The following is a 21,683-nucleotide window of genomic DNA, read 5'->3' as shown; positions in this document are numbered from 1 at the left end:
GAAGTAGTAGTAGGCTTTGTGGTGCAGTTAAAATTAACCTTATCAGAAGAATGCAAAGGCTTGTACTATTATTGGTCAGTCCTAAGAAGAGTTGCAGTGGGAGAATCTGAATGGCAGTAAATTATCAGCATACCTCAGAAGTTATAAATTAGCTAGCACATCCAGAAATTATTCAAAGGAAGATGCAGTGGTGTGAGAGAAGCTACTGATTTAAAATTAGGTGCTGACCTGGATTCGGTGGGCTAGTGGATCTTGAGGAACCCGAGGCCAGTGCCGATTGGGGACGCCTGACTTCGCTGAGCTTTGTAGAAGAGGCACTTGTCATACATCAGGCATCAGAGGGGACTGCTAATAAGTTGCTGATGCAAATTGTTATTGTCTATCATTGCTGCCTTATTATATTATGCGTAGTTGTATGTTTGTTAAGTCAATAAACCTTCCTTACCTTTTTACCCTCAACCACTCTCTCAATCCTGAACCCTCCACTGGCAGCTGGGACAGTGCTCTGGTCCAAAGATTTTAATTACAAGTGGCATTCCAGGCCTCCTGCTGATGGCAGCCATTTTTGTTACATATTATCATTTGTGACACTAACAGTAAGGAATAGTTGCCAGATGACCCACAATTGGAACTGGGAACCTACTGACCTAATGTAGGCTGCTCAAACACAGCAAAAGTGTCAGGTGATTTTAAAAGAGCTGCTGTGGAGTAAGGCCTTTTGGCAAATGTGCTGACTAGGAGCTACTCCTGCAAATCCTGCTCTCCTTAGTCCAGGTGCAGTGTATCAATAATGTCTGCTGTATTATGCAGAGAAATAGCTTGAGAGTTCATTCTCCCCGACCTGTGGAAAGGCTCCTGAACGGGGTTGCTATGAACATCATCTTCTGAAGCAGCAATTGTCCAGGGGCAGCAGGTATGCTGTCTATTTATGGAGCAGAAGGTGCATTTCATTAAATTTATGGCGGAGTACACAATAAGGGGATATGTTTCCTTTAAGGTCCCTGTGAGAGAGAGAAGGAGCCACTGTGCTCCAAAGCACACAGGCTAAACAAAGGCTCAGCGACCCCACGTCCACAGCTCCAAGGAGCCCAGCAGCAATCTCCCTTACCCAGGTGTTTCAGGAGGGTAGGGGCAGAGAACTCCCACACCAGTATAAAGAAGAGCCCAGGACAGGAAAGAAGGAGGAGCACAGAACTGGAAGGAGAAGGAGGAGCAGCACACTGACACATGCTGCAGGGAACTCTGAAAGTGACGTGGAGAGCTTGTAGGAGACTCTTGCAGAGAGTAAGCCCCACGGCGGGGACTTAGAGCCAAGACTACTGACCCGGCGGGGCACAGAACTGTTTGTTTACACGGGAGCTGGCAGAGCCCGGCAGAGAGAATTGTACCGTAATACCCCTAATAGAGGGGCACTGTAGATTTGGCAGTACCGTAAAGCATGTAAAAGTGGCACAGACCAAAAAGATGGTGTCACAGATGGACTTAATGCGCTAAAAGAAATTGTGGCAACCTCAACAAGAGGCCCAGAGAAAGAGAGAGAGAGCCACCAAAGAGGGACTGACTTCACAAAGGTCAATTTTTTTGATCTTGGCTAAAAACAGCAGGAACAATAACACAGGCCAGGAGTGCCTGCTTTGTTTTCTTGTTTCCCTGTCTTTTATTGTTTTTTTTTATTGGAACTCAGGTCATGTTGCAAGACCAACTGACTGGTCAGAACCTGGTGGAACGGGCGAGGGCGTGGGGGTGGCAGAGCCCTCAGGAATATAGGACCCCGCAGGACGACGGTGAGACTACTAATGGGACTACACATTCAGGTAATGAACCAACTCCTTTAACATCAAGTCGTGGCAGTAGAAACGTGGGCATGTAGATCACCAATTAGAAACAGTAACACCCTAGTTGATTGCCAGGCAGTGTCCTACAGGTCTGCAAGTGACAGAGATGACAGTCCCTTACAGTAAAACGTATGTAGAGAGAAAGGCATGTAATTTAATCTAACTAGTTGTGATACTGCAGAAGCAACAGTCAAGCAACAGTGGCATGGACTTTGCACTTCACCACCTAGGTAAGTCTTCAAAGCCACCTATGCTGCAGCTTCTTTGCTTTTGGGATCTGTCTTAATTAGCTGAGAATTATCTCTGATATGTCTGTATGTGCTACAGTAACAATTCCAAAGGCAGTGTGGGTGTTTTTGTCATAGCTGCAGCATAGCAAATGTCTTGTGGAAATGGACGTGCAGACCATCTCTTCTACCATTTACATTTTAAAAACAAATTCCTCTCCCACTAATGATTCAAAATATTGCTGTGGTAATTACAGCAACTTTCATTACCATATTTACTCAAATATAAGATTACCCTGACTATAAAATAATCTACCCCCAAGAATTAGATTCTCTATATAGAAAATTTATAAATGTGTTATAATTTTGCATGGATAGTATCTAATTATTGGAGGTTTGTGAATTTGCCCACCTCCCACTGCTACAGGAGGGAAAATACATCTGGTGGGGTTAAATTTATTGAACTAATAAATCTTGCCCTCTGCTTCCCCCAACTTCTTCCTCCAAAAATTTATATGTAGATAAGGTACAGGACAACTTTGTCCAGCTTCACCTCATGGAGGATGGGGCCATATAAATCATATGCAACAGGCTGAGAGAGGGGGCAACAGAGGAAACTGTTTGGGGCCCGGTGATCTTTGCCAGGCATTTAAGGCTGGTGAAGAAACAGGAATAATTGGAAATAGGAAAGAAAGATGGAACTCAGCTGTGGGAGTGAAGAAGCTAAAATGTATTCAATTTAGTAACTCCCCATTACTTTAAAAGGAGTCAACATTGAGGGGGGCTGTGCTCAACAGGCATTACCATGTCTTACTCAGAGAACTTGTACTAATCTATTCTTGTGGTGGGAAGACAGTAGAAGATGACAGGAAAGAGATGGACATCATATGGAAGAAAGGGGACTGCATAGACATTTCAGAGGCAAGCCCTCCAGAGAGAGCAATGGGGACAGTGATGATGACGGAGATGATGATGAATAAAATGACAAGTGAAAGGACTGGACAAAAGGTGGTGGAGTTGGGAAGGGAAGGGAAGAGAATGGGGAGGAGGGAGAGGGCTGAGGTAGTCCTTTGCATAATTGTGATGATTCAAAGGTGACACAGATGGGTGCACGGGCATATGGGAACACAGGTCTGCAATGTGGTCTTTGCAATGGTACTAAGAAAAGTGCAACTGAAAAAGTGTGTTTTGGACTGTCAAATGAACCATATCAGGTTATCAAAAGACAAGTTGTTAGAAGTCTAGTTTATATATATATATATATAAATAATAACTATTGATATTATTAATATCTATTATACACACACATAATACACCCCCCACCATGTTTGCCCCATATATATTTTATAGTCATACTCAGTATTGGCTGCATTTAATCAACTTTATAGTTGGTTTCCATTACTGAGCACATACTGCCTTTGGCAGCAACCTAATGATAGACAGTGTATTTAATGAGGTTTCCTTCTATGTGAATGTAAGATGAGGGGCTTTCTCCCCCACGGTGATTAGGGTTGGGGGAACTTCAGCTTGTATTTAAGTAAATATAGTACTAGGAAAAATAGGATTACACCTACTCAAGTATTTTTGTCTTCTTACTTTCAACCAGCAGCTAAAAGGAATGAATAGAGACAATACCTTTTAACCAGAGATTGCTTCATGAACTAAGAGTGGCACACAGCTCAGACTGAGAATCACTAGTTTAAGGTCTGATGCTGTTCCTATCCAGAATTCAAGTTGTCATCAATAGGCGTGTTCTGCTGAGGAATGTTTGTAAAATTGGGTTTTATTTTATTTTTTTAATTTTGGAGATTGTACATTAAGTGAAAAGGTCATAGTAATGAAAAGACTCAGTGCTGATGAATGCCAAGAGCCAACACAAGTGGGTCTTAACTGCTAACTGTTCCAATGTCATAACCTATATATTTAAAATATCTAGTAATACATTCCATTTATTTGTAATTAATTCTTATTCTGTTCCCATGAAGCTGAGAGACTCCTGTTCTTTTGACCTGACCAGTATGCCAGAAATTCTACCAGTAATGGTAGAAGAGACAGGTACATTGGCAAAGGAAGAAAATAACCTGTTTTGGGAAACCCAGGACATTTAAAACGTTGCATCTCATAGCTGCTTTTCTATATAAAAGATATACATATCCAGGTACCCAAGAGTATGCCATCTTATACCAAGCACTTACAGTCATTTGTATATTGAAAGATGATTTCTGAAAAAGCATAGCAGTGCAAAATCATCAAAAATGGCAATCATTTCTACACTGTAGATGTCCTGGAGCATTTAAGGACTGGTTACAAATTCATATTCAAAATGACAAACTATGTTATAACTGGTGGAATAGCTACTTATAATTAAGCTATTTACAGGGCAATTACATAAATTAGAAATATTAATATTGTTAAAAAAAATAAGAAACCAAGATATTTCATATAAAAAGAAAAATTCTCACAAGTATAGGACTGAGTGCTGAAAGCTTCTCATTACCACCAACCAGTGTCAGCAGTTACAATTAACAACTTTTTTCTTTTTTTAACATTTTCATAAGGTCATGTGTAGGTATTAAATTTCTACAAGGAGAATCATCATTCTCCCAGTAGAAACTAGGAGCATATGAAAATTCATTCAATTCCTTCTGGAGGAAAACATGCCCCATCTGGGAGAAAGTCTTCCAGGTTAACTCCAAGAAGATGCCCCTTGTGTTTCTCTCATGAGGATGAATGCCTGCACACTTCTGCTCAACTCCTCCATGACCTGGGGTGGGAGGATCACAGTCTGGGGAAGGTGGGAGGGCATGTCCCCGTAACTTGACTCCTCCCATGGAGTATTTGGCCTTCCTGGGCTTGGGGACTCCCCAGTCTAGAGAAGGTGTGCAGGATATTGCTACCTGCTCATTCCCCAAACTGAGGTGTTCCCTATTGGGAGAACGGGCAGAGGGCACTGCTCCTCTCCCCCCTAATCTGGTATGAGGCCCGGGAGTGCATGGGTCTGCAAATGCCACCTGGGGGTGGAGCCAATCAGCACTGCCATGCTGCTCCACTCCCCTCTCCTCCTGGTCTGGTCTACAGGAGGGAGGTGTAACATCAGAGAAGGCTCCCTATCCATTCCCCAGACTGGGTACTCCTGGTCTGGGAAAGTATGGGGAGTCTTTACCTGCCACTCCAGTCCCTCCTCTTCCAGCAATGGAAGGAATGAAACAGCCAGTGTTCCTCATGCCTTTCCCAGACCAGGAATACCCTAGTTTGGGGAAGATGTAGGGTTCAGGGGAGAGGGGACAGCTGCAGGCTGAATGCCTTTACTGCTCCCACTCCTGAGGATTTTTAGTAGTGGAAATGTCTCAAAAATGTCCACCATTAGAAATGAACACCTATTTTAACCTTAAATGAGTGGTGGACAACCTTTTTGGTAGGCATGCCAAAAAAAATAGCCCCACACCCTCCTCAACAGCCACTCCAAACCCCTTCTCATGCCCAAACTGCTCCTCTACTTTTTGCTCCCAGCCCCATGCTCCCTATAGTAGGAATCTAAAGGTTTTGTTACTTTAAGAGGAGAGTGCATGGGCCAGGATTGCTGTGTGGGGCTACCAGCTGGGCAAAGTGCTAGCTCCAAGAAAGTAAGCAAGCCAGAGACAGAGAGTAGGAGCTACCACCAAGAAACTGACTGTCCTGGAGCTAACTGCACTGCAATATGCAGCCAAGGGACAGGCAGTGCAGAAGCAAAGGCTGTAGGCAGTGGGGTTAAGCTGCAGCAGAGCAGGGCAAGTTGGCTATCAAGCCCAAGTGGAAACCCTTATGTCTGGCTGGGGAGCCACAAGACAGGAATGGGTGTGGCTTTGGGGCACATAAGCCCAGTGCCTACGATGAAGCAGGAATTCTGAGCCTGCATGTGGCAGGGAGAAAATCTCCAAAGGGAGATGGCTTGCAGTGAGGCAATGACCCCAAGTGGGGTGGATTTCATTTGTGCAGTGGTTTGCTGGTATTTATGTTGAGATTAGGTTTGAAACCGGAGGACAGGATTGTGGCTGTAGGAGATGACAGAGAGCATGGAGAGGTGTTTGGTGGGGCACTTGGGGATAAGCAGCCTAGCCTGGGGTAAGGGACCCAGAAGGCTGAGGGTTGGTGCAGGTGAGTTAGGCCAAGGTTGGAAGAGCTAAGGCCAGCAAAAGGAGCTTAGCTTGGAGCTGGAGACCCAGAGGGCTGAGGACTAGGTGAACTGGGTCAAGTCTGGGGGGGGCAAGGCCACAAGGAATGACAGCAGCCCAGCCTGGGATCAGGGTCGTAGAAGCGGAGGGCTGGTGAAGAGGTACAGCAGCCTTGCTGGGCCCAAGGGGTTGGATGAGCTGGGCCAAGGATGGGAAGGCTAAGGCCAGAGGCAGTGGAAGCAGCCTGGCCTGGGGTCAGGGACCCAGAGGGCTGATTTGGAGAAACAGCCTCCATGCTGGGGCCAAGGGCCCAGAGGACTGGAGGAGGGCTAAGGGTACAGTAGTGAAGTCAAAGCCAGGCAAGAGCTGAAGTCAGAACAGGTTTGGGGTGAGAGGGCTAAAGCCTGGGGAATGGGGTCAAAGCCCAAGAAGGTAGAAGCTAAACTAGGGCCAGGGGCCCATTGAGAAGTGAGTGCCCTGGCAGAGCCAGGGGCCCAGCAGGTTGAGTGGATTGTTTGACAGATGAAGCCAGATGGCCCAGTGGATGAAATCTAAGCTCCTCCTCTACACATTACAGTTTAATTGCAGAATTACCTCAAGACCAGCTACATGTGCAAAATAGCTATCACACAATAAAAAGCTGCAACCAGCTATAAATTTAGACCTCAAAAATGTGTACTAACTTTATAGCTGGTTGCTATCCAGCTCTAATTTGCACATATACAAGGGTCTCCCCTGCAGTTGGAAGCCCCATCAACTGACAGGGCTCCTAGCTGCAGGGGTGTACCGTGCCCAGCATGAAATTCCTGGGCCTGGGGGATTGCAGTAGCCATGATCCTCAAGACTCAGGGGTGTGTGAAAACCCCAGGCCCACATGGACAGCCAGGACCAAGAGTCCCGCACCTGAAGAAGTTAGGGTAGTTCTTGTAGAAGTTAGAAAGTCGTGCTTCAATCTTTCACCTTCAATAGTACAAAAATCCACATACAAAGTAAAATTTCACACACACACTAACCAACAGCCAAATCCTCACTTTTTAACTTAAACACAACCAAGTTCCCAGGATGTCTCTCGGTGGGCACACAGTATACTTGGAGCCATTTCAGAAGTGGAACATTTCAAAAGGGGAGTTGCTGATTGGGAGCAAGGACCAACTATTGCATTCTAATGCTTACAGGTGGACAAGCTCAGAAATGATACACATGTAGTAAAACAGCTCCAATTTTAACACTGTTTTATCCAGGTTTAAGTTGAAAAAATTCTGCTACATTTATACCTTTCCTGGACCATCCACACATAACTGTTAGAATGTAAAGCTGCTATGAGGTTTAGAGCAAGAGTCATTCCACATTTGAAAGCCCTCCCCCACCCCCTTTCCCCACTTACCCAGACAGGTCTCCAGAGATTCCAAGGGTGGATCTAGGTAAGCAAGTTCCTGTGTCGAGGCACAGGGTACCAGGGAGACATAAGCTTTCCATTCTGGGGCCCGAAAATGCTTTCCTCAATTAAGGAGACTGGATATCATGAATGGATCTCTGTAAACAGGGAGCCCCAACTTCCCACATTGTAGAGAAACATCCCGAGATTCCACAGGGTGCCTCTGTAAGTAAGCTGGGCAGGTAATTCAGGGGCTGTCAAGCCTCCGGAGAACCTGCCTGGAGTGGCTGGAGAGCACGGACAGCTTGAGCTGCCTGCATTCTCCTGCTACAAAGCTAATAGATGTCCACCACCATAAAGCAGAAGAATCTATTGCTAGCTTCTTTGCACTGCTAATTTTGCTCTGAAGTGGCATGACAAATGGTAAAGTATTTGCTCACCATTTGTGACACCATAAAAATTTTTATAGCGGCACAAATTAGACATCAGGTGACAACTGTTTCTACCCCTACCTTCAACAGCACTAGCATTTCAAGTTCTCAACAGGAAAATCCCCACAAAAATACTGTTAAAAATCCATACCAAGTGGCTAAACAAGGATTGTATTCTCTTGGATACATGTAGATATTAAACAGCCAAGGAATGAAGGATTCCAGGTGGTGGGGAATCTTGTGTTCCTTTTAAATTCCAAATGTGATCTGTGACTTAAAAAATTTGGAGATGACTGGCATATAATATCCAAGGTCTGAAACAAATTTTGCTGAGTTCTCTAAATGTTTAAGTGACATCAAGGAATATCTAGAGAACAACCAACCTACTGGTACAAATAAATAAATTAAAAATAGGTACATTCTTCATCACCTAAGGAAGGACATAAAATTATAAGGGAAGAGTACTGTCTCTCTCCTCTAAGCTAGGATTTTGTTAATAACTAGTAAAGAAGTCCCCAAATGCACTTGTGGCAGCCATCCAGGAAATGCATCTGCTGGGTTTATGAGATCTGCTGTTGAGATATACCTGCCAAGTACAAAATTATTTACTTCAGTGCTATCACAGGTTGTTCCATAGGAAGCAGCCTATCATTTTTCAAGGTATGTAATTAGGGCAAGAATCCTTTTTAAAGACTTTTGCAATTCAGATATAATATGCAGCATTCAATGTTACTTTCAATTGGTTACTATGGATCATTAAAATACCCTAAATCAGAGTTGTCCTGCTTCTAAATGGCTTTGGGGCACAGGCCACCCAAACTCACACTGTGCAGGTTGCATGTTACTGGGCCCGCTTGTCACACCATACCACAAAAGCCCTCCCTATCATACCACATGGCCCCAAATGCACCACACAAGCCCTTCCCTCCCCAGTGCCACACTGTGAGGGCCCCCATTGCTGTATCACATGGGCTCTGCTCTACCACATGGGCCCTGATATGCTGCACAAGGCCTTCCCCAAACCCTGATATGTCATGTAAACCCTGTGGCTCCAATGCACAGATGTGCCACACCATGCAGGTCCCAATTCTCATGTTCTGTCCAGCTAAGGGATGATTAAGAGGTATGCTATGACCACAATCCCCAGTATAAACTCCAAGGATGGAGAAGATTTTTTCAGGATGGGACAAAATGTAACTATTGCTAACAGAATGAGTTGCTGACAGTTACAATTCATTTCCAGGGCAGTGGGTAGGGTAGGAAACAAATCCTTCCTGGCATTAACTTCACTCAGCCTTGGTGAGGCCACAGCTGGAATACTACACCCAGTTCTGAGCTCTGCACTTTAGAAAGGATGTGGAGAAGCTTGAGGGAGTCCAAAGAAGAGCCATGTGCACAATTAAAGGACAAGAGAGCACCTATGAGGAGAGCCATGGGACTCTTCAGCCTAGAGAAGTGAAGGCTCAGGGGGGACTTGGTGGCAGATGGCAGTACATAAGGGGTGTGCATCAGGAACTGGGAGAATGTCTATTCACCAGAGCACCCCAAGGGAAGACAAGGTCTAACGGTCAAAAAATCCTGGAAGACAGTTTTAGGTTGGACATAAAAACTTCTTTACCGTCCGAGTCCTCAGAGTCTGGAATAGACTCCCACTAGAAGTGGTTCAAGCATCTACTCTGGACACCTTTAAGAAACACTTGGATGCCTATCTTGCTGGTATCATATGACCCCAGCTGAATTCCTGCCCCTTGGGCAGGGGGCTGGACCCAAAGATCTTGCAAGGTACCTTCCATCCCAAATGTCTATGAAATGTATGAAATCTATGAAACTAAGATCTGTTAAACCAGAGCTATCCAACTTCGGTGCCTGAGGCCCACATGCCACAGGGGCCACATTCAAGTGGGCCAAAGGTTCCCCAGGTGTGAACACCCTTGCCAAACCCACATGTGGGTTCCCCCATAACCACACAGTCTCCTCTGAGTCCCCCTCTCCTCACTGTATGAGACATCTCGAGCTCCTGCTGCCACACAGGCTCCTTTGCCATGTACCCCACACATACACATGGCCTACCTTGCTACTACATGGTCTCTACCACACTCCTGCCACTGCAACCCCCTCTGCAACCTCTCCCCCACTGCATGAGCCAACTCGAGTTCCCACCACTGTGCAGTGTCCCCTGCCAGATGATGTCACCTGGTTCCCAGAGCCTTGGGCTTCCTGAGACTTGGTCTCCTATCCACAGGGATGGGCACAGGAAATACAAGCAAGGCAGGGGCTGGAGGGTGGGACTCAGAGGCTCAGGCAGAAACAGCAGCTAGAGGATGGGTGGAGCAGCTCCAAGGAGGGAGCCTGGGGGCCACAGTTTAACCCCTCTTAGACCTCATTTGACCCACTGGCTGCCATTACACTCAGAATGACTATGATACTAGGGGTCTGTAGAAGTCAACTCTTCATTAGAGGATAAAGTAATAGGATGGCCTATGAGGTTCCCCCACCCTACCATGTTTTACCCCTCTGGATCAACAGATTGCAAAAATGCACAGATTTTTAATCATTAAAGTTATATTAAATGATTTTTGGCAGTAGAAAAGAAATATGGGCAACGAAGCCTTTCACTTCTATGACAGTGAAAATTAATCTCAGGGGCATTATTGTGTACGAAAGTCTTTATGCAGTGAACTAACTGTCCCAGTTCTGGTCTACAATTCTAATGTCCATCTTGAAATGCATACTAACCATCATGTTAGCCATCTCTAGAAAATAAGGAATTTGTTAAGAGAAGGGAATGGATGTGGAAACTGTACTCATTTCTGCCTGTTAGGTACAGCCTGTCCAAGACAGACTTGCAGTACAGTGCCTGTGCTGTATATGATGTGTATAAGATTTCAGTCTCACATGTAATCAAATGGGCATCTTTCACATGCATAACATTTACAGTGATGTCTCTTTTGGGGGACAGTGGGATTTATATATCAATTCAACGAAAGGTGTGGGGGGGGGAGGGGAGAGAGATTCCATAATGAAATTGAGCATGTGCTTTAGATGCAATAACATGGCTCAGATATGCACACACAACACACACTGACTTCAGTAAGAGCTGCACGGGTGTGCTGGAGAGTTTGATATCACACAAAAGGCTCATTTCTACACTAGAGCATCTACCAGATGATCTACTTTTTAGTCACACTTTATCTCATGATCAGCTGGACCAGAATACTGAATACATTGTGAATTGTTTAATGATAGAAAAATAAAGCTGAAGGCTGCAGTCTGTTTACCAATGTGTCAATGACCTATTTATTTTTGAAGGGCAGATATCGATGCAAGAGAAATGATAGAAAATTAAAAATAACATGTTCAATAATCTGCATTATATCTGTGTAGTTATTTTTGTTTTGCTTATGTCTGAGCGATAATCATAAATGATAAAATACAAGATGATAGTCATTAATAATGCATGTAATAATTTTTTAAAATATGTCAAAACCCATAAGAATAGAAAACTGAAACTGCCTAACATTCACAAAAATAATTAACATTTATAAAACCTGCAAAAAAACACATAAATGTATTGCAAAGCACTTTGAAATTTGGTCAATACTTAATGCAATTATTTACTCAGAATTAAATAGAAGAACACTGCACACATATTCCTTGTATTATATTAACTTTAGGCCTATTATGGGTGACATTCAACCCTCTGCAGAAGACTTTCACATATCCTCTATGTCCTTAAATTTTGCTGAATCATAACTTTTGAGACGTTAAGATCTTGGGGCAAATTCTAGCCTACATATCCACCAGTGAAGATCCCAAAAGACTTGCCATTCTGTCAATGTCTATCTCCTGCTCAATCTTCTGGTAAACTGCATACAGCCAGCCAGCTTACTCAACATAAGATCAATCAAGGATCACAGTATGGAATGTGAAAATGTACCAACCTCTCAATCCTCTCCAGTAACAAAACAAAAAGGAAACCAGCTTTCCTTAAAATTGTCTTAGACTAGGTACAGACATTACACCTATCATACAATAAGCATGGAGAAAGCTCTCTATAGCCATAATAGAAATGATGTTCCCAACTCACAGAGTGCTTTAAAATTAGTTGATCGTGGGAGGGGAGAGAAGGAGCATTTCTGTCCCTGCAGCTGCCCTGGCCTGATGATGCACCACAGCCCTGCCAGGGGGCTCCTTTCCCCAAGCTGTAGCCAGAAGTTACCCCATGACACTGCTTTTTGCCATACTGGGAACTCTGATGGGGGTGGGGGGTGGAAAAGGAGCCTCCCTGCTGGGTGGCCCCCCCCTCTGCCCCTTCCCCCCCCCAGCTTCCTGGCTTGAGTCTTAGTGGGAGTTGGGTGGGCTCTCCTGCGGCAGGGGGGCTCCCTTCCCCTAGCTGTGGCCAGAAGTGGCAGCACAGGGCTTTGCCACTTTTCACTGCACCTGCAACTCTGGGGGGGAGGGGGGGAAGAGAGGAGGAGATGGGGTGGAAAAACCCTTTTGCTACACAGGCCCAGCCCTGCCCCCACCAAGACCTAATTTAGGAAGCTGGGTGGACCACCTGGAAGGGGGTTCCTTTTTGATGCCCCTCCCCCCACCCCCCACAGTTCCTAGCATAGTGAAAAGCAGCGCAGCCCCATACTGCCACTCTTCCTGGCTTTCTGCAAGGAGATGCTGGTGCCCAGCCTGCCCCATCAGCACTACACAAATGGGCTCTCTCACCTGGATCTTGGCCCCTGGGTGTCCCCAGCCTGGTACAGAGGTCCCTACCAGCCCTGTTGCTCTATGACTTTCCATTTCCTGTCATTGACATAGCAGCAGGGGGGAGGGGGGAATGTGACTTCTCCCTGCACCAGGCAGCCAATCAGAGACGGCCTGCTCATTTAGCTTGTGGAAGAAATCAAACTTTGCATTGTGTTTGGTATTAGAATTTACAGACCCAGTCTGAGTCTGAGTTTATTGGTGCTTATACAAATGATCATAGGGAGGAGATCTAAAACAGAACTCCTCCCTTCTACAAGTTAACGTACCTTTTTATACCTAAAATTGTGAAAACAGACACATGATTTAAACAAAGCATCCTTGAAAAGAGAGTCAAAGGTAGATCATAACAGTTGCTTGCTCAGCAACACATTTTGTTTTGAGAACTGTTATCACCTTTTTTGTTTTTAGGAAAGGAACATTTGTTCCCAGAGCACTGTAAAAGACATAATAAAGCAGAAGGGTTTTTCTTATCTTAAAACATTTTAAAATACAAAACGAGCATTTTTTTTTCTTCACTCTGAAGTCAAGTTAGAGGCCTGGATAAATCTACTTCAACAAGCTTCTCTTGGGAGTCTCCGGCAATCTGGGGAGTCCATGGGGTACACTAAGAGGCGTGCAAGAGCTCCCCCTACCTGCTAGCCTTGGGAAGTACAGCCCTCCCCCACAGTGGTGAACATCTATTTGGTACAAACATGCTCTAACTAACAGCAGGACCTACTCAATTTAGGATTTCACAGAAACAGTGACATTGGGCATTGTCCATGAAATAAAAAAAAAGAAAGACTTACTAAAAATAAAATGCTGACTCCCCAGTGGGAGTGAGCCGTCCTCATGGCCACTGTGGCTTGGCCTTGCAGCCTACTGGGTTGGGGGGAGGAGGAAAGCTAACAGTGTGAAGGGGAGTAATGAAGGTGATGGTTTGCCCCCCCAACTGCTAATTAGCTGAGAGAAGTTCCCGTTCACAGCCTCACCTCTGTCGGCCAATCAGTGGTGCGGGGTGGGTCCATCAGGGCCCTTGGGCCAGTCAGGTGTGGGGGGACCCATTGCGATAAGCCTCAATTTCCGTAGGTCCCTATTTATAGCATGTTAAGTAAAGTTCAATAGTTTGGAGTGCTTTTGCCATGGGCTTTTGGAATGTCTGTACTTGGCCTTAATGACTCTTCTCTACCCTAGCAAAAATAGTTTATTATTTAATTTCACTTTAGCATGGCATTATGATGTTGAATGACGTTGATTCTGGTTGGCTTGATTTTGAATTTTGAATATTCGTCACTGAGCACTCTGGTTGTGAAAAATGGCCCCCATCTTCAAAAGTATCAATATGATCATTTATTGATAAAATATGTTCTAAAAATACAAAATAGGTTCCCTGGCAGTAATATTTAGCAGCAGGTTGTTTGTTTCCATGTAATGCGCTAGTTTCCAATTTATGGGTTGTAATAATAAAGCTGAAATTTTTGAGGAAAAAAAAAATGTGTAGAAAATTTCTTCCAAATATGCCACCAGCCTAATCATTATTTTAAAACTTGTACTGTATTTGTGAACCTGTACTGATTCTTCAAAGTTAAATAACATTACTTTCACAGTATGTAGGTTGCACTCACGGCTTTTACATTCTCAGTATTACTTGAAGAAGCAATGTAGTCTTGGAGTTCTCAGAAGAAGAACAAAGATTTTCTCAATATCTTATATAAATTTTAATTTTTAGATTTAAACAAACCCAAATTCTACATCTTTATCGCCAAAAGGTGTGAAAAAGTATAATTTTGAATCAGAGGTAAAGTTCCACAACTGACCAGAAAGAACAGACTATTGGTTCTTCTACTATATTCATAATTCTACCATGTTCTTCCACAAGTACAGACTGGGGAATCACTGGCTAGGCTGCAGTACTACAGAGAGGGACCTGGGAGTTAACCATGGACCATAAGCTGAATATGAGCCAACAGTGTGCTCTTGATGCAAAATAAGCTAACAGTATACTGAGTACCATTAACAGGAGTGTCATTTGCAAATCAAGGGAAGAGATTCTTCTGCTCTATTCAGTACCAGTGAGGCCTCACCTAGAGTAGTGTCTCCAGTTCTGGGCCCCACACTTCAAGAAGGATGTAGGCAGATTGGAAAGCTGGGAGTGACAAAAATTACTGGAGACCTGGGAAGCATGATTTATGAGGAAAGATTGACAGAACTAGGATTAAAAGGCTAGAGAAGAAGAGACTGAGGCAGGATTTGATAATAGTCTTGAAATACCTGAGGGGTAATCACAAAAGAATGAAGATAGAGTTTTCTGCATGGCTGTAGGGGTTGGGGCTAGGAGCAAGCTACAACAGAAGAAATTTAGGCTGGAGATTGGGAAGAACTTTTTGACTATATGGGTAGTCAAGCATTGAAACAGCCTACATAGAAAAGTTGTAGAATCTCCATCCCTGGACATTTTCAAGAGAAGGTTGAACAACCATTTGGCTGGGATGCTTTAATCAGGGCTGATCCTGCCTTGAGCAAGGGGCTAGATGACCTAATGGGGTCCCTTCTATCCCTCCTTATGATTCTAGTAGTAAAAAGATAGCATCACATTAATTCTGGATTTTATTTTATGTATCTGTTGTAAATACATTTTATTTTTATTTAAATGAACCAAACTACCTATATGTATTGTAAACTTGACAGTGCAGGAATAGTTGTTATTGTTTTATTTTTGTGTGTTTTTGCATAACTTAGTCGATCATTGGTCCTAAATATCGACTGAAGTTCACTGGCACTATCACAATGCAAATAAAAACAAGATGTGGCTTTGAAACAAAATGCCAAGCTCTATTGTTAAAAAAAAGTTTGACTATGGTTTTAGTTTTTTATTATCTCCTTTTATTTTAGTTTATTTAATAATAATTCAGTGGGTGAAATTCAGCATGTGCAGAGTCAGCACAATGCCTGCGCTCTACTGAATTTCATGCATTGTTGCTAGGTTGCAATACCACCAGGTTGCAATACTACCAATTTTTTTCCTCACAAAGAGAAGGTAGGATCAAGCTTTATGGAAAAATCTCCAGCTTTAAATCATAAAAATATCAATGAACCACAGTGATAGGCCTCATTTATGTGGCACTTTGATATCCAAATTTCATATTGATTTTTTGGCTGTGCAATGGTGACTTCCCATAAATCTAACTCTATGGAAATATCCATACCACATCTCTGCATTTGGGAGCCTGCCCTGAGCACCTATTTATGCTCACATAGGCTAAACCTGTCTATGCAATTGTGAAATTGCTCTCCAGTTTTCTGTCATGGGTATGTTTGACAGAGTCCATATCAGGTGTCCCCAAAGTAGCTTAATTTCCATGTTTCTGAATTTGGTGTATGCAAGTGGGTGGGGTCTAGTTAAGTGCATCCTTTCTTGAGAATACTAGGGACGCAATGTCAGTATAAGCTAAAACAATAAAAATCATCTTGATTTCTGTTACTCTTTGAACTTTTTTTTTTCAAAGGAACTGGGCTCGGCCCTTTATTCTTAGCCACTTTGAGGATAGCTCTAGTCTTGTCCAAAGTGCAGGTAATTGGACACAGTGGCACATACTCACATTTCTCTCCTGCAGTCAAACATGTATGCTGTGATTCAACTGTCATTTTGGAAACGCTCCTTTGAGTCCTGCTGCCTATACTAAAAAGACTGCAAACCTTCCCTTGTACACTGCAATTGGAAAATCCCAGTGGAAAAGCACATTCCTTTACCATATCCTCCTCCTGGCACACTTGCACTGAAAAGGCTTGTTGATATTTCTGAAGTATTTATAGAGCTGCTTGAAAGTATATGGCTTCCTCCTTGCCCTCAGTAAAAACTGTTAGAAAGATATTTGAATTTTGATTTATAATCAATTAATTAAGAAACATCTTAAGAATGCATCTCAAGAGATTTCAAAGTGATTTAGGATTCTTAATAACCAACCCACAATCCTTTAAATCAACCCGATTGGAAGAAAACAAGCTACTTTTTAAATTAATTCAAGCTGGAGGCTGACCTCTTAGGAGCTGTTCTTAGGCAACATAACTTTAAAAACCAGCTTGAACAGGAAACTGCAGAACCAGAAGTCACCCACGGACTGAATTGTGTTAAGTATGGCTCAACCAGGCATAGCCAACCAGTGGCATGGCTGCCACAGATGGCACTGGCCACCTCTGCATGTGGCATATAGCAGACTGGGGAGGAAGCTGGAAGCACAGCAACAGAGGACAGGAAGCAGAAAGCAAAGTAGCAGATTTAGCAGGATGCATAGGGCTGGGAGCAGAAAAATCAGTGCACCACATCAGGCAGGGGGAAAGAATTGGATTGGCACTGGGGAAAAGCTGGGGTAAAGGCTAACTAGTGGCATTCCTACAAAAAAACTGGCCCCCACTGGTCTAAATCAAAACTACAGATACTTATCCTGTTACCTGGTGGAACAGGGGGCCTTCTTGGGGCCGATCTCCCTGTGGACCGCTCACCTGTTTCTGGGCTAACTGCCCGCCTTCTCACTCGCCACGCCTTGATGATTATTAATTAATTGATGATGATTAAGTGGGAGGCTGGCCATTTCTTGCCCCGATGCTGCAGGGGACACTATCTGCGGCTCCGTTCCTCCCCTACACTGCAGCCCAAGCTTTGCAGATGGCATCCAGATGTTATCCATATCACCGGCCCCGCACTGAGCCCCAGAATCCTACCAGATGGAACCCACTTAGATCCCTCCGTTCAGGCAGCCTATTCTGCCTTCATTCACGGCTGCATAGCTCCATGAGCTGCTTCCCCCTTATGGGTACGGTCCCCCCGGGACCTTTGGCTACTAGCCCTGGCCCACCTCCAGGCCAGTTGGAACCCCAGGCTCTCAGCTCTTGGGTGTTCCTCGCGGTGGGCCCCTGGCCTTTTGACCCTTCTGGTCCTGGCCCCAGCTTGGACCAGTTGGGGGAAGTCAAGACAGGTTAAGAGTCTATGGCCCAACTCTCTCTCTCTCTACCTTCTAGACCCTACAAAGGGGCTAACCCACCCAGTTGTGGGGGCTAGGGGTTAAGGCACGCCGACCCACCTTTCACCAGGGTGGTAACTGGCCTGGCATTTGCTCGGGGCTCCCGTGCCACTGAGAGCCCCACCAGGCCACCCACTCCTGGCAGGGTGCAGTTTTAGATCACACCCAGGACCAGGAGCCTCCTTACCATCGCCTACTGCTCCTCCCTTACCTCCAGATGATACCAGCAGCCTTGCAGCCAGGCGATGTTGTTGCCTAGCCTCGCAGCAGCAAAATGCCCTGTTTATATGGGCAGCCCTGAATCTAAAATGGCTGCACTAATCGGGCACCTGCCGGCTGCTGTCTTCTGGCCCCTGAAGTGGCAGGCACAAACAGTGTCCTGCCACACCTGGGTTAGCTTTTATTACCCCTGTTTTGTTCAAGGGGTTAACTGCTTTGCTTTCTTCTCTCCTACCCACCTTGCCTCTTCCAGCAATGGCATCTCCTTTTTCCTCCTACTTCCCTACTCTCTGTATTCTAATCACTACTTTCTATTTAGAAGCTCTGCTTCCTGAGTTCTTTCATAGCATCTCATGAAGCCTGCTGCTGATGAAAGCTCACGAATCTCTGATTTAGTCAGTCTATAAGGTGCAAATCTACCTGCCTTCTGCCTGACTTCAGACTAACACAGCTAATTACTAGGGGCTGTGCAAAATTTCACCGCTGTTTCAAGCCATTTCGACCTTGAAACAGCAAAGTCGAAACGAAACAGAGAGGCTCAAAACAGGGTTGAAACGAAACAGGGCAGGTTGAAATGTTTCAAAAAGTTTGAAACATTTCGAATTTTGACTGAAGCTGGGCTTACCTTTAATGGCTTCCCTGCAGGGAAACAGAAAGTAAAGTAATGGGAGGGAGGAAGAGGAGCGGGGAAGGTGGGGGGGGGGAAGGAGTGCTCTCTTTATTGACACTCCTTTGACTCTGCTTTGGGGTCACTTACTGAGCTGTCTCAGACCACTACAGCTAGGAGCACTGATTTTCTAAAGGATTCCTGCTTGCTACCCTAGCAAAAGGGATTTCAGAATACCTTCTTCTTGTAGGTGCTTTTATTTTATTATTATATTCATTGATTTATTCTTTTGAATCTTATACTTATATTGGATAGGGTTACAATAGAATTTGCTCTATATAGGAATTTACTATATATATTTGTTTTTATATGGTCATTCTTTCCAACACATCAACACTTTTGAGTTTTTCTACACACACAGACATATTTCTATTGGGTTCATAAATCTCGTCACTGCAAGTCAGCTCACTTTGAGTTTGTCTACACACATGGACATATTTCTATCGGGTTCATAAATCTCATCACTGCACCACACTTACAGTTTTCAGTTTATATAGGAATGCAAATACATTTATATATTTATTGAAAAGGAAGACATGAAACACATCATAAAGTGTGGTAGAAAGGCAGGTGGCCATATTGGCCAGCCTTCAGGGAGGGGTGGAAGAGGGGGTAGAGGGAGAGCTGTAAGTTCCCCCCTGCCCACCAAACTGAGACGCAGCCTCTTTCCTCCAGCTAAAAGGGATGAGGCTGCTACAAGCAGCAAGGAGAGGGTAGCGGTGCCACAGCCACTGCCTGTGCCCGAGACTGCATCCCATCCACATGCAGCAGTCATAACCACCCCCACCCGCACCATGGTAACAACCACAACCAGCAGCACCAGCACCAGCACAGCAGCCCCCTCCACCCCTTTGTCACTTCCCATGCTGAGCCTTCCAGTGCCATAAGAAGAACTGGTGCTGGATATGGATCTTAGTGCCCTAGCAAGGGAAGTTATGGGGAGGGAAGGGGAATCAGCTAAGTTTGTATTTGGCACCCCTTAAGTTTCCCTTGAAGCCAGGTCTCCTTCCCCAGAAGGCACTTTGGAGGAGGCTTATGTAGAGGTGGAGGCAAGTGGCTCAGCTGAGTCCGCTCCTCTTGCTGTGCCTCTGCCTGCTGAGGAGGGGGAAAGTGCAGAAGCATCCACAGATGCACTCAGACCCCAGAACCAAGTGGGTAGTGTGGTCTGGGATCATTTTGAGCTGGCAAATGATCCCACGTACACTAACTGCTTGCATTTCCGAGCCAAAACTAGCCGGGGCAAGGGAACAAAACATATGACCACCACGGTGATATATCTCCACAGGCACCAGCCCTTTGGTCTTGCTCCTTCTCAGCTTGGCACCAGTGGAAATGTGCACAAAGGGAAGTCTCCCACATGCTCCAAAGCTCCTGTCCCCCCAAAGCAGAGGCAGGCCACACTGAAACAGTGGGAGAAAGGCAGACAGAAAGTGGGGTGCATTGCAAAGCCGAGCGAGCTCACCCAGAGCATTGGGGAGATGCTTGCTGTTGATGGCCAGCCCTTCTCCTTCATTGAGTGGCCAGGGTTCAAGCAGCTCATGGCACTTGCAGTCCCATCATACCAAGTGTATGAAGTATGTGTACCCTGTGTGAAGCATGTGAGGAGTACTTGAGGGACAAGCTGAGCAAGGCAGGTCCGCAGATGGCCTTACACTTCACCTTAGACATCTGGAGCAGCCGGGGTGGAGATCATGCCTACCTCTCCCTCACAGGGCACTGGTGTGACCAATCAGGCTGTCAGTGGGCTCTCCTTCAAGCCAAGGTGTTGGATGAGTCCCACACAGCAGCAGAGATCATGGGGGCCATGAACTGCCTGATGCAGACGTGGCTTGCTGGGCAAGGCGAGCTCACCCACAGCTTCATGGTCACTGACAATGGGGCCAATATATTCAAGGCGATCCGTGATGCCAACTTTATTGGCATCCGCTGTGCGGCATACAAGTTGCACCTCATTGCCAGGGATGCCTTGGATGGGGACAGGGCTGCTGGTGATGGTGCCAGCACCACCAACAACCTCATTTCCAAATGCAGAAAGGTGGCAGGCTACATCCACTGGAGCATCAAGGGGGGCAAGATGCTGTGGGACAAACAAACACAGCTGAACATCCCACAGCACAAAATCATGCAGGATTTGGAGACTTGATAGAACTCCACATACCTGATGCTCGAGAGGCTGGTGGAGCAACAGAAGGCCATCCATGAGATGGCCCTGTTTGGGGAGATCGGGATCACCAGCCCCCTGAACAAAGCTGAGTGGGATACCACCTCCCAGATCTTGGTGGTCCTCAAGCCTTTTCTCGAGGCCACGGAGAGCCACAGTGCTACTGATGCCTTCCTTAGCCAGGTGATCCCCACAGTGAGGGAACCTCAGAGCCAAATGGAGAGCTTCCAGGGGATCAATGTTGCTGGCTGGGGCAGGCCGCTGTCACCAGATGTGCAGGCACTGGTGAGGCAGCTGAAGGAGGGCATCAGGAAATGGCTTGATCCCTTGTGATCCAGTACAGTTCATATGCTAGCCACCATGTGTGACCCAAGGGTGAAGGGCACGGCAGCCAAACACTGAATCAGTGGACGGAGGTGCTGGTAAAGAAAGTCAGGGAGGCAGAATGGCAGAGGCAGGGGGACGTGGAACAGGGGGATCCACTATCTCATGCTTGAACAGGAACTGTCTAATGCTAGCACTCCATTCATAAGCCAGTCTTTTCCTCCACCAAAGGTGCTGCCAATATGGGCTAATGGCCTGGCTTCTATGGTGGGGTCCAGAGCCACCAGACCCCGGCATCAGGCAGATACAGCTGACACCTTGGTGACTACCTATCTTGCTGAGGATGTGGAGTCACTGCTGTGCGACCCCTTGCCCTACTGGGCAAGCTGCAGTCTGGTGTGGCCAGATCAGGCCACAGTTGCCTGTGAACACCTGTCCTGTCCACTGACCAGTGTGCTAAGTAAGAGGGTGTTCAGTATCACTGGGGATGTAGTGACACCCCACCACACCTGCTTGGATGCTGGTTTTGTGGAAC

At 45.5% G+C, this 21,683-nt stretch overlaps 1 protein-coding gene and 1 long non-coding RNA gene across 4 annotated transcripts in view; both read right to left on the bottom strand.

The window, feature by feature from the left end:
- Nucleotides 1-21,683, bottom strand: part of ANK3 (ankyrin 3) — a 604,477-nt gene that overhangs the window by 254,962 nt on the left and 327,832 nt on the right. The window lies entirely within an intron of this gene.
- Nucleotides 496-20,383, bottom strand: LOC109291035. The gene is made up of 3 exons (XR_002095736.1): nucleotides 20,248-20,383; nucleotides 5,506-5,511; nucleotides 496-505 (listed from the first exon to the last, which is right to left on the bottom strand). It is a non-coding gene; the product is annotated as an uncharacterized LOC109291035 (long non-coding RNA).

This window comes from Gavialis gangeticus, unplaced genomic scaffold (assembly GCF_001723915.1).
Source record: "Gavialis gangeticus isolate Ggan-Ray unplaced genomic scaffold, GavGan_comp1, whole genome shotgun sequence".
NCBI lineage: Eukaryota > Metazoa > Chordata > Crocodylia > Gavialidae > Gavialis > Gavialis gangeticus.
Note: the sequence above shows the minus strand (reverse complement) of the source record. Positions and strands in the feature narration are given on the sequence as shown.